The following is an 11,641-nucleotide window of genomic DNA, read 5'->3' on the forward strand; positions in this document are numbered from 1 at the left end:
CTTCCCCCGCATGTGCGTGAGGTAGCGCTAGGAAATGACAACAAAGGCCTCATTCGTTCACAGTCTCTAGCTGTCATGTATAATGCACCGAAACCACAGGCCCCACAAAGCTTTCAATGGTTTACCCCAGACGCATCACATGCCCTGGTTCAATCCATTGACAGCACGTCGACCCCGGTATACCACATCGTTCCAATTCTCTCTATTCCTTGCACACCTTTCACCATCCTATATGTTCAGGCCACGATCACTCAAAATCTGTTTCATTCAATCTTCCCATCTCCAATTTGGTCTCCCACTTCTCGTTCCCTCCACCTCTGACATATATATCCTCTTTCTCAATCTTTCCTCGCTCATTCTCTCTATGTGACCAAACCATTTCAAAACAACCTCTTATGCTCTCTCAAACACACTCTTTTTATTAACACACATCTCTCTTACCCTTTCATTACTTACTCGATCAAACCACCTCACACCACATATTTTCTTCAAGAATCTCATTTTCAGCGCATTCACCCTCCTCCGCACAATTCTATCTATAGCCCACGCCTCACAACCATATAACATTGTCAACACCACTATTCCTTCAAGCACACATAGTTTTGCTTTCAAAGATAACGTTCGCGACTTCCACACATTTTTCAACGCTCCCAGAACTTTCGACCCCTTCCATACCCTATGATTCACTTCCGCTTCCATGTTTCCATCCGCTGCCAAATCCATTCCCAGATTTCTAAAAGACTTCACTTCCTCCAGTTTTTCTCCATTTAAACTTACCTCCCCACTGACTTGTCCCTCAACCCTGCTGTACCTAATAACCTTGCTCTTATTCAAATCTACTCTCAGATTTCTTATTTCACACAATTTACCAGACTCAGTCACCAGCTTCTGCAGTTTCTCACGCAAATCAGCCACCAGCGAACAACAACTGACTCACTTCCCAAGCTCTCTCATCCACAACACACTGCATACTTCCCCCTCATTCTAAAATCCTTGCATTCGCCTCCCCAACAACCCCATCCATAAACAAGTTAAATAACCATGGAGACATTACTGAGAACCAATCACTTTCCTCTCTTCTCACTCGTACACATGCCTTACATCCTCGATAAAAAACTTTTCACTGCTTCTAGCAACTTTCCTTCCACACCATATATTCTTAATACCTTTCAAGGAGCATCTCTATCAACTCTATCATATGCCTTCTCCAGATCTATAAGTGTTACATACAAATCCATTTGCTTTTCCAAGTATTTCTCACGTACATTCTTCAAAGCAAACACCTGATCCTTCGAAATATTTTCTATTTCATCCTTGTCTCTCCTTCCATGGTTCCCCTTTTCCTTGTCCCTCCACTTCTGGCCACTTCTGACATGTATACAAGCCATGTTAGTCATTCTTTACTCACTCATTCTCCCCGTATGTCTAAAATAATCCAGCACATCCTCTTACTTTCACATCTATCTCTTACCCTGCCAATTTCTATTCGATTTTTAAGGAAATATCAAGTGGTCAGTATCAATTCAGGGTAGGACAACTTCAGAACGAAAGCAGCTGAGGTGTTTAAGATGTGTCAGGAACGCCAGAGTTCATACATACTGGTGATGTTGGTGCAGAATTTTGACGAACGCTCTGAATAAAGGTCTGCCGGACGACGAAGTATCTTCACTACCACTCTGCTGAACGACCAATCATCTTGACTACCACTCTGCCGGATGACCAAGCATCTTGACTACCACTCTGCCGGACGACCAAGCATCTTGACTAACGCTCTGCCGGACGATTAAGCATCTTGACTAACGTCTACCGGACGACCAAGCATTTTGAATAACGCTCTGGCGAACGACCAAGCATCTTGACTAACGCTCTGCCGGACGATTAAGCATCCTGAGTACCGCTCTACCGGACGACCAAGCGTCTTGACTAACGTCTATCGGACGACGAAGCATTTTGAATAACGCTGTGGCGAACGACCAAGCATCTTGACCAACGCTCTGCCGGACGACCAAGCATCCTCACTACTGCTTTGCCGGACGACCAAGAATCTCCACTACTGCTCTGCCGGACGACGAAGCATCTTGATTACCGCTCTGCATGATGACCAAGAATCTCCACCATTCCTCTGCCGGACGACCAAACATCTTGACTAACGCTCTACTGGACGACCAAGCTTCTTGACTACCGCTTTGCCGGACGAGCAAGCATCGTGAATGACACTTTGCCGGACGACTGAGCATCTTGACTACCGCTTTGCCGGACGACCGAACATCTTCACCAACGCTCTGCCGGACGACCAAGAATCTTTACTGATACTCTACCGGACGACCAACCATCTTAACTAACGGTCTACAAGGCTACTAAACATTATGACCAACGCTCTGCCTCACTTCTTGCCTTTCCTTTAAGTAACCCCACGAAAGTATCCCCCCCAACCCCCAACCCCCATATCACCGCCACATAAAGATTCCCTCCTTCACCATCTTACATCTGCGTCTGGTATGGATTTTTTGTTGTATAAATGTTTCATTCACGCTAGAAACCTTCATAGTATAACTTTGGTGTATCATGATACGAGCGGTGCTTCTCGCCCTTTTCTTCCTGGGGCTCTCTCTGCTCTTCATCACGCAGCAGCAGGCCTACAACGGGTACTCCTCCCAGGGCTTCTTGGACTTCTTCGATTGTCTCTGGGCTATTCACCTATGGCTCTCCTTGTGGCACCTACTCCCGGACGACGACGACACATCCCTCGAGGTGTACGAAGTCCGACTGAGGGACATGGACACCGAAGATAGTGTCTGCCATCACTCATCTGACGAAGGAGACGTCGACGCCGAAGATGGTGTCTGCCATGACTCATCTGACGAAGGACACGTCGACACCGAAGATGGTGTCCCTAAGGCCCTGGCCCTGGCCTGGGACGCCGTCCATGAGGGATCAGGCATGATCATGCTCCTGCAGAAGGATCAGACCCTCCTCCCACCCGACGCCTCAGATATCCTCCGCACCTACCTGACGAAGATCCCAGTCGCCCTAGTCAACAGAGGCGCCATCCCCGTTGACATAGAGGGGGGACATAATTTCTTCAGGTGGGGCATAGAGACGGAGGATGACCTTATCAAAGTGATCACTCAGTCGTCCTGTAAGATGGCACACAATATCGTCCTCAAGATCGACTCATTGGCCATCAATAGGGTGGACGGTACGTGCGACTGCGAAGTTGAACCCGTCATCGCTGTTATTGTCGTTCAAGAACCCGTCAGCGCTGATGGTGTCGTTCAAGAACCCGTCATCGCTGGTAATGTCGTTCAAGAACCCGTCAGCGCTGGTAATGTCGTTCAAGAACCCGTCAGCGTTGGTAATGTCGTTCAAGAACCCGTCATCGCTGGTAATGTCGTTCAAGAACCCGTCATCGCTGGTAATGTCGTTCAAGAACCCGTCAGCGCTGGTAATGTCGTTCAAGAACCCGTCATCGCTGGTAATGTCGTTCAGGAACCCTCCAGCAGAGCCAACGGGGGCTTCTTCTCGCGTGTCGCAACTTTTTTGCGTCTCCTATTTACCGGCAATACTCTTGACAAGCCCATAGTATATCGAGCCAGGTTGATCATAGTCGCCGACTTCACCGAACAAGAGGAGCTCGGTACAGTCCTAAAACTTACAAAGACCTGGCTGGAGATGCCCGCCGTTATTATGTACTCCGAGAAGTGGACCTTTGTGTTCAGTCGCATAGTGACTCCTCTCATGGACTTAGTGGACCTTCAGGCGACTTACATGAATCTGGTCAGGGAACGTAAGGATAGCGAGGACGAGGGCTTCTTCACAAGCCTCTGGAATGCCTTCCAACGCCCTAAGATCGTAGAGGCCCTCCTGATGGCCAAGAAGAAGCTGAAACGCAGATCTGGGATGATTCTTTTCCTGAAAGGGCAGGAGGACCTGCCCGACGCTGCTGTGAGACTCATGAACGAGTTCCTGAAGGAGTATTACATAGGCGTTCTAGGCCATCCCAGTGTCCCAGAATATATCCGCAGGTCCCCCAACTTCTTTATCCGTTCGGACGTTTCCCAGCTCGTGGATGTATACACCTCCATCGCCTCGCGACCCTTGTACCAACCCAAGTATCGTAAGGGTGATGATGACGAACCCCTGTTCCGAATACTTATATGATATTGTCATAGGCGTCCTGGCTGACCTCAGCGTTCCAGAGGCTCTTGACCAGTCCGAGAACTTCTACAGAGCGTTGGGCGTCCGCCGGAAGGAGTCCCACTTCATGGTCCAAGATCAGGGGCCTTTTTGTCGTGTGGTACATCTCATATGTACCTGCGTCTACTGCTTTATTGTTTCTTCCGTTATGATACACATTACTCTGGTATCATAAACATGTGCTTTAATACATATCACTAAGTTCTCATAACACACCACATATGTTTATATTACATGTTCATGTTATGATACACATTATTCTGATCTAAATCAACTTCCACATCTTATGGTAAACATTACTCCGATATGATAAACATCCACATGTTGTAATACACATTATTGCTCAATACACATTATTCACATCTGATATGCTGCACATTTATATCAATTTTGTTGATGTGAGTTAGACAAGTTTACAGACATGTACATACAGGACTCATTTCCTTGGAGTTATTTCTTCTGATGGATTCCTTTTCAAATTTTCCAAAAGAAGGAACAGAGAAGGGGGCCAGGTGAGGATATTTCCTCTAAGGCTCAGTACTCTGTTCCTATATTCATTGCTATCATTATTATACATGATCGCTGTTTTCCGAGTTTGCGGGTAGCGCCAGGAAACAGACGAAGAAAGACCACACCTCCTCACATCCACCACCACGTACTGTCATGTGTAATGCACCGAAATCACAGCATTCTATCCACATCTAGGCCACGACAGACCTTTCTATGGTTTACCCCAGACGATTTACATTCCCTGGTTCAGCCCGTTGACGGCACGTTGACCCCAGTATACCACATCGCTCCAACTTGCTCTATCCCATGCATGCCTCTCACCCTCCTGCATTTTTAGCCCTCGATCGCTCAAAATCTTTTTTCAGTCCATCTTTCCATCTCTAATTTGGTCTCCAGTTTGGTCTTGTTCCCTCCAGTTCTGACATATATACCCTAAAAATCAACATTTCCCCACTTATTTTCTACATTTTTCCAAACTATTTCAACACATCCACTTGTTTTAATTACCACACATCTCTCATGCCTTTCATGACTTAATCCAACCACCTTACACCACATATTGTCCTCAGATATTTCATTTCCAATCCACCCTCCTCGCAACCATATAATATTGTTGGAAACTACTATTGCTTTACACATGCCCATTTTTGCTCTCTGGCATATCGTTCTCTCTTTCCACAAATTTTTCATCTCTGAGACCAGAGCCTTCGCCACCTCCCTCACCCTATGACTCACTTTCGGTTCCATGGTTCTTTGCTGCCAAGTCCACCTCCAGATATCGAAAACACTTCAATTCATCCAATCTTTCTCCATTCAAACTTAAATCCCAAGTAATTTGTCCCTCTACCCAGCTGAACGTAATAACCTTGCTTTTGTTCACATTTACTCTCAACTTTCTCCTTTCATCACACTTTTCCAAACTCAGTTTCTCACTGGAATCAGCCACCAGTCCCTTATCGTCTGCGAACAACAACTGACTCACTTCCCAAACCCTCTCATCTTCAACAAACTGCATTCTCGCCCCTCTCTCCAAGACTCTTGCACTTACCTCCGTAACTACCTCATCCATAAACAAATTAAACAACCATGGGGACATCACACACCCCTACCGCACGCCAGCCTTTAAACCAATCACTCTTTTCTCTTCCTACTCGTACACATGCCTTACACCCTTGGTAAAAACTTCTCACTGCTTCTAGCAGCTGACCTCCCATACCGTATATTCTTGATACCTTCCATAAAGCATCTCTATCAGCGGTATCATACGCCTTCTGCAGATCCATAAATGCCACACACAAATTCCATCCGTTTTTCAAGGAAATTATTTCTCACAAACATTCTTCAACACAAACTCCTGATCCACATCCTCTACCACTAGTGAAACCTGATGTTCTGTACATGCCTTCACCCTCCAAATCCTTACCTTCCCATATGATTTCCCAGGAATACTCAACAGACTTATGCCTCTGTAATTTGAACTCTCACCATCATTCCCTATTTCTCTATAGAATGGCACTACATATGTATTCCGCCAATCCTCAGCCAGCAGTTCTTAGGTACACCATTACTGTAGGAGAGTCAGCAGGTCTAAGGTACACCATTACTGTTAGGAGAGTCAGCAGGTCTAAGGTACACCATTACTGTGGGGGAGTCAGCAGGTCTTAGGTACACCGTTACTGTGGGGAGTCAGTAAGTCTGTGGGAGAATAAAAAGATGATTTGGAAGGAGGTAAATATCGTGTGTAAGACAAGAGAATAGATGGGAACATCGATGAAGGAAGCAAGTGGGGAAGTAGTAGCAGGTAGTGATGAAGTGAGAAGGAGATGGAGTGAGTATTTTGAAGGTTTGTTGAATGTGTCTGATGATAGTGACAGACATAGGGTATTTTGGTCGGGGTGGAGTGCGAAGTGAAAGGCTCAGGAAGAATGGTTTGGTAGTGAAAGCTTTGCGGAAGATGAAAACCGGCAAGGTGGCGGGTTTGGATGGTATTGTAGTAGAATTTATTATAAAAAAGGGGGTGACTGTGTTGCTGACTGGTTGGTAAAGATATTCAGTGCAAGTACGGATAATGGTGAAGTGCCTGAGGATTGGCGGAATGATTGCATAGTGCCTATGTACAAAGGCAAAGGGTATAAAGGCGAGTGTTCAAATTACAGAGCCATAAGTTTGTTGAGTATTCCTGGGAGACTGTATGGGAGGGTATTGATTGAGAGGGTGAAGGCATGTAAGGAGAATCAGATTGGGGAAGAGCAGTGTGGTTTAAGAAGTGGCAGAAGATGTGTGGATCAGGTGTATGCTTTGAAGAATGTGTGCAAGAAATCCATAGAAAAATAGATGAATTTGTATGGAGAATTTACTGATCTAGAGAAGGTATATGATAGGGTGAATAGGGATGTTTTGTGGAAGGTCTTAAGAGTATAGCTACTGCTAGAAGAAGTGAAAAGTTTTACCAAGGTTGTAGGGCATGTGTACGAGTAAGAAGAGAGGAGAGTGACTGGTTCCCAATGAAGGTCGGTTTGCGGCATGGGTGTGTGTGATGTCTCCATGGTTGTTTCATTTGTTTATGGATGGGGTGGTTAGGGAGGTAAATGAAAGAGTTTTAGACAGAGAGGCGAGTATGCAGTCGGTTGGGGGTCAGAGGCCCTGGGAAGTGAGTCAGTTGTTGTTCGCCGATGATACAGATCTGGTGGCTGATTTGAGAGAGAAACTGCGGAAGTCGGTAAATGAGTTTAGAAAAGTGTATGAAAGGAGAAAGTTGAGCGTGAATGTGAATAAGAACAAGGTTATTAGGTTCAGTAGGGTTGAGGGACAAGTTAGCTGGGATGTAAGTTTGAATTGAGAGAAATTGGAGGAAGTGAAGTGGTTTAGATGTCTGGGAGTGGACTTAATAGCGAATGGAACCACGGAGGCTGAAGTGATTCACATGATGGGGAGGGGACGAGAGTTCTGGAAGCGATGAAGAATGTGTGGAAGGAGAGAACGTTATCTCGGTTGTGAGGCATGGTTTATAGATAGGGTTGTATGGAGGAGGGTGGATGTGTTGGAAATGAAATTTGCGGGCAGTATGTGGTGTGAGGTGGTTTGATCGAGTAAGTAATGAAAGGGTAAGAGAGATATGTGGAAATAAAAAGAGTGTGGTTGAGAGAGCAGAAGAGGGTATATTGAAATGGTTTGGCCACATGAACAGAATGAGTGAGGAAAGATTGACAACGAGGATATATGTGCCAGAGGTGGAGGACAGACAGATAATCAGTTTTTCAATAAAATTCCATGGTTGAAAATGTAAGCTCCATAGGACATGTTTGCAGGTTTAGATTAAGACAATAAAACCCATCCTTAAATCTATATATCTAAACGATAGGATATTGTTTCCTTGGCAATGTATTTTGTATCCGGGTTTAGTAAGACATGATTCAGGACACTGGAGTTTCATATAACACAGTTGTGTCCTGGTCATGTCGTCACTAGTAGTTCAGTAGGTTCAAGATAGAACAAACAGGTATGATAGGACAAACTGAGTAGGACTGGTAGTTTATGTTAATCCTGCTATTAAGGCAGTGGAGGAGGTGACAGTGAGGAGAAGGAGGAGGTCCAGAGCTTACAAGGTGTGTGTTACCTTTTGTGTTACCTGTATTTCATGAATCAAAGTTCAAGCATTTATTTTTTCAAAATTCACTAAATTTACAACAAATTTATTTGTATTTTCACATACATCTTGCTTCGATATTTAGTTTCTGACAGATTCAGTTTCAAGCATTCATCATTCATCATTCATCATTCATCATTCATCATTTACTTTCTAAAATATTCGTTGTCTGAAGCGTTCCCTGTCTGAAATTTTCACTGTATGAGGTACTTACGTTCTGAAATGTTAACTGCCTGCTATATTTACTGTTTGAAGCATCCACTGTTTCAAACATTAACTGTCGGAATTATTTCATTATCTGAAACGTTCAGTGTCTGAAGCATTTATTGTATGAAACATTCTCTGTCTGTATCAGTCACCATCTGCTATATTCATTGCCTGAATCATTCACCATCTGCTATATTCATTGTCTGTATCATTCACCATCTGCTGTCTTCACTGTCTGAATCATTCACCACCTGCTCTGTTCACTGCCTAAATCATTCACCGTCTGCTGTGTTCACTGTCTGAATCATTCACCGTCTGCTGTGTTCACTGTCTGTATCATTCACCGTCTGCTGTGTTCACTGTCTATATCATTCACCATCTGATGTCTTCACTGTCTGAATCATTCACCACCTGCTCTGTTCACTGTCTGAATCATTCACCATCTGCTGTGTTCACTGTCTGAATCATTCACCATCTGCTGTGTTCACTGTCTGAATCATTCACCATCTGCTGTGTTCACTGTCTGAATCATTCACCGTCTGCTGTGTTCACTGTCTGAATCATTCACCATCTGCTGTGTTCACTGTCTGAATCATTCACAATCTGCTGTGTTCACTGTCTGAATCATTCACCGTCTGCTGTGTTCACTGTCTGAATCATTCACAATCTGCTGTGTTCACTGTCTGAAACCTTCACTGTCTGATAGTGTGGCCTACGTCCCATATGGACTTGGTAACTTGTTCCTCAATCACTGACTAATGGGAAGACTGGACGTTTCCTTTGCTCTTAGTCGTATATTCTTACATGCTTCCAGTGTCTTGATTTTTCTTTTCTTATCCTCGGGTGTTGAATCGGACAACGTGTATAGTGTTTCTTCTATAAAGTTAATGACTCCTGGTTTTTGTGCATGTTGTATACGATCAATTATACGCACAGTGTCTGCTGCATACATCATGTTATACATACAGTATATGCTGCATACATCCTGTTATACACACTGTTAGCTGACCCTGTTATACACACGGGTTTGTAGCGTACACCCTGTTATACACACACACACACACACACACACACACACACACACACACACACACACAGTCTGCTATACACAGTCTGCTGCATATTTTTCAAGTTTTATACACAAAGTTTTACATACACAGTCTGTAATTCATACAACATATACACTATCAGTTATTTACTAAGTGTGTTCTATACATTATTTCGTCTAATACAAACTGTATGTGTTCAGAAAATATGTAAAATCGTCATTTATGACGTAGCAGATGACGTCATATATGAGGTAAGAGATGACAAATCTACGACATTATAAAGTTAACGTCATGTTTGAGGTCATGGATCCCTCTGAGTATGATGTCACACACAACGTCTGTCATGATGTCAGGATCTCGTCAGGTTGACGTCATGTATGAAGTTAGGGTCAGCATTATGAATGAGGTTTGGACTGAATTCGTGTATGGACTGACGTCATGTAAGATATCAGGGGTTGACGTCGAGTATGAAGTCAGGGATGACGTCATGTATGAGGTCAGGGTTGAAGTGGAATATAAGGTCAGGGTTGCCTTCACACCAGCTCTGACACTTACCCAGGGCTGCTCAAAAGGTCCTTAGATAAAGATCTTAATTCGAACAACTACGTCATCCCGTAATATATGTCACGAACAATCATTACCATAAATTATACTTAGGTACAAGATAAAGATAGAGATGCCGTAAGGGTGGAAAAAAAACACATTACGAGGACACAAGCAGCGTGTGCTTTGACTACTCAGTTGATGAGAAACATTTTCATTTTAACTCAGTGAGTCTACCAGTATGACGACCTGACCTGTGACTTGACTGGTTAACACTCAGCTTATTAAGTGACCAGTGTGGCGGCCATTATGGGCGTGCATTAGCAATGGACAAATTTTCATTCTTCATTTGTATATATAATGTTTCTCGATGTAGTTACCCAACTGCTGCTGCTGCTGTTGCCTCACAGAACGTAACAACAGATTACATTTGGAGGCCAAACATGACACACGCACGAGAAGTGCTACCTGACTTACTTGTATTATCATTCTGAAATCCCAGACTTTGAAACATCAAATCTTTGTATATCATGAATAGTTATATGTATATGAGACGTCAGGCAGACTAAAGTGATGCTTTAAACTTCCAGTTATGTTACACCAGTCATAATGACACAGTCTAGCGTATAACTCTCTCTCTCTCTCTCTCTCTCTCTCTCTCTCTCTCTCTCTCTCTCTCTCTCTCTCTCTCTCTCTCTCTCTCTCTCTCTCTCTCTCTCTCTATGTATATATATATATATATATATATATATATATATATATATATATATATATATATATATATATATATATATATATATACATATATATATATATATATATATATATATATATATATATATATATATATATATATATATATATATGTATATATATATATATATATATATATATATACATATATATATATATATATATATATATATATATATATATATATATATATATATATATATTTTCTTTCTTTCATACTATTCGCCATTTCCCGCATTAGCGAGGTAGCGTTGAGAACAGAGGACTGGGCCCTTGAGGGAATATCCTCACCTGGGCCCCTTCTCTGTTCCCTCTTTTGGAAAATTAAAAAGAAAAAAAAAAAAAAAAAAGTGAGAGGGGAGGATTTCCAGCCCCCAGCTCCCTCCCCTTTTAGTCGCCTTCTACGACACGCAGGGAATACGTGGGAAGTATTCTTTCTCCCCTATCCCCATATATATATATATATATATATATATATATATATATGTTTCCATTCTGTACTCAGTCTCTCCTGGTACTTCCTCACACAAGTCTCCTTCCCAAGCTCACTTACTCTCACCACTCTCTTCACCCCAACATTCTCTCTTCTTTTCTGAAAACCCCCACAAATCTTCACCTTCGCCTCCACAAGATAATGATCAGACATCCCTCCAGTTGCACCTCTCAGCACATTAACATCTTTCGCGCGCCTATCAATTAACACGTAATCCAATAACGCTTTCTGGCCATCTCTCCT

The sequence above is a fragment of the Panulirus ornatus genome, chromosome 50, assembly GCF_036320965.1.
Source record: "Panulirus ornatus isolate Po-2019 chromosome 50, ASM3632096v1, whole genome shotgun sequence".
Taxonomy (NCBI): Eukaryota; Metazoa; Arthropoda; class Malacostraca; order Decapoda; family Palinuridae; genus Panulirus; species Panulirus ornatus.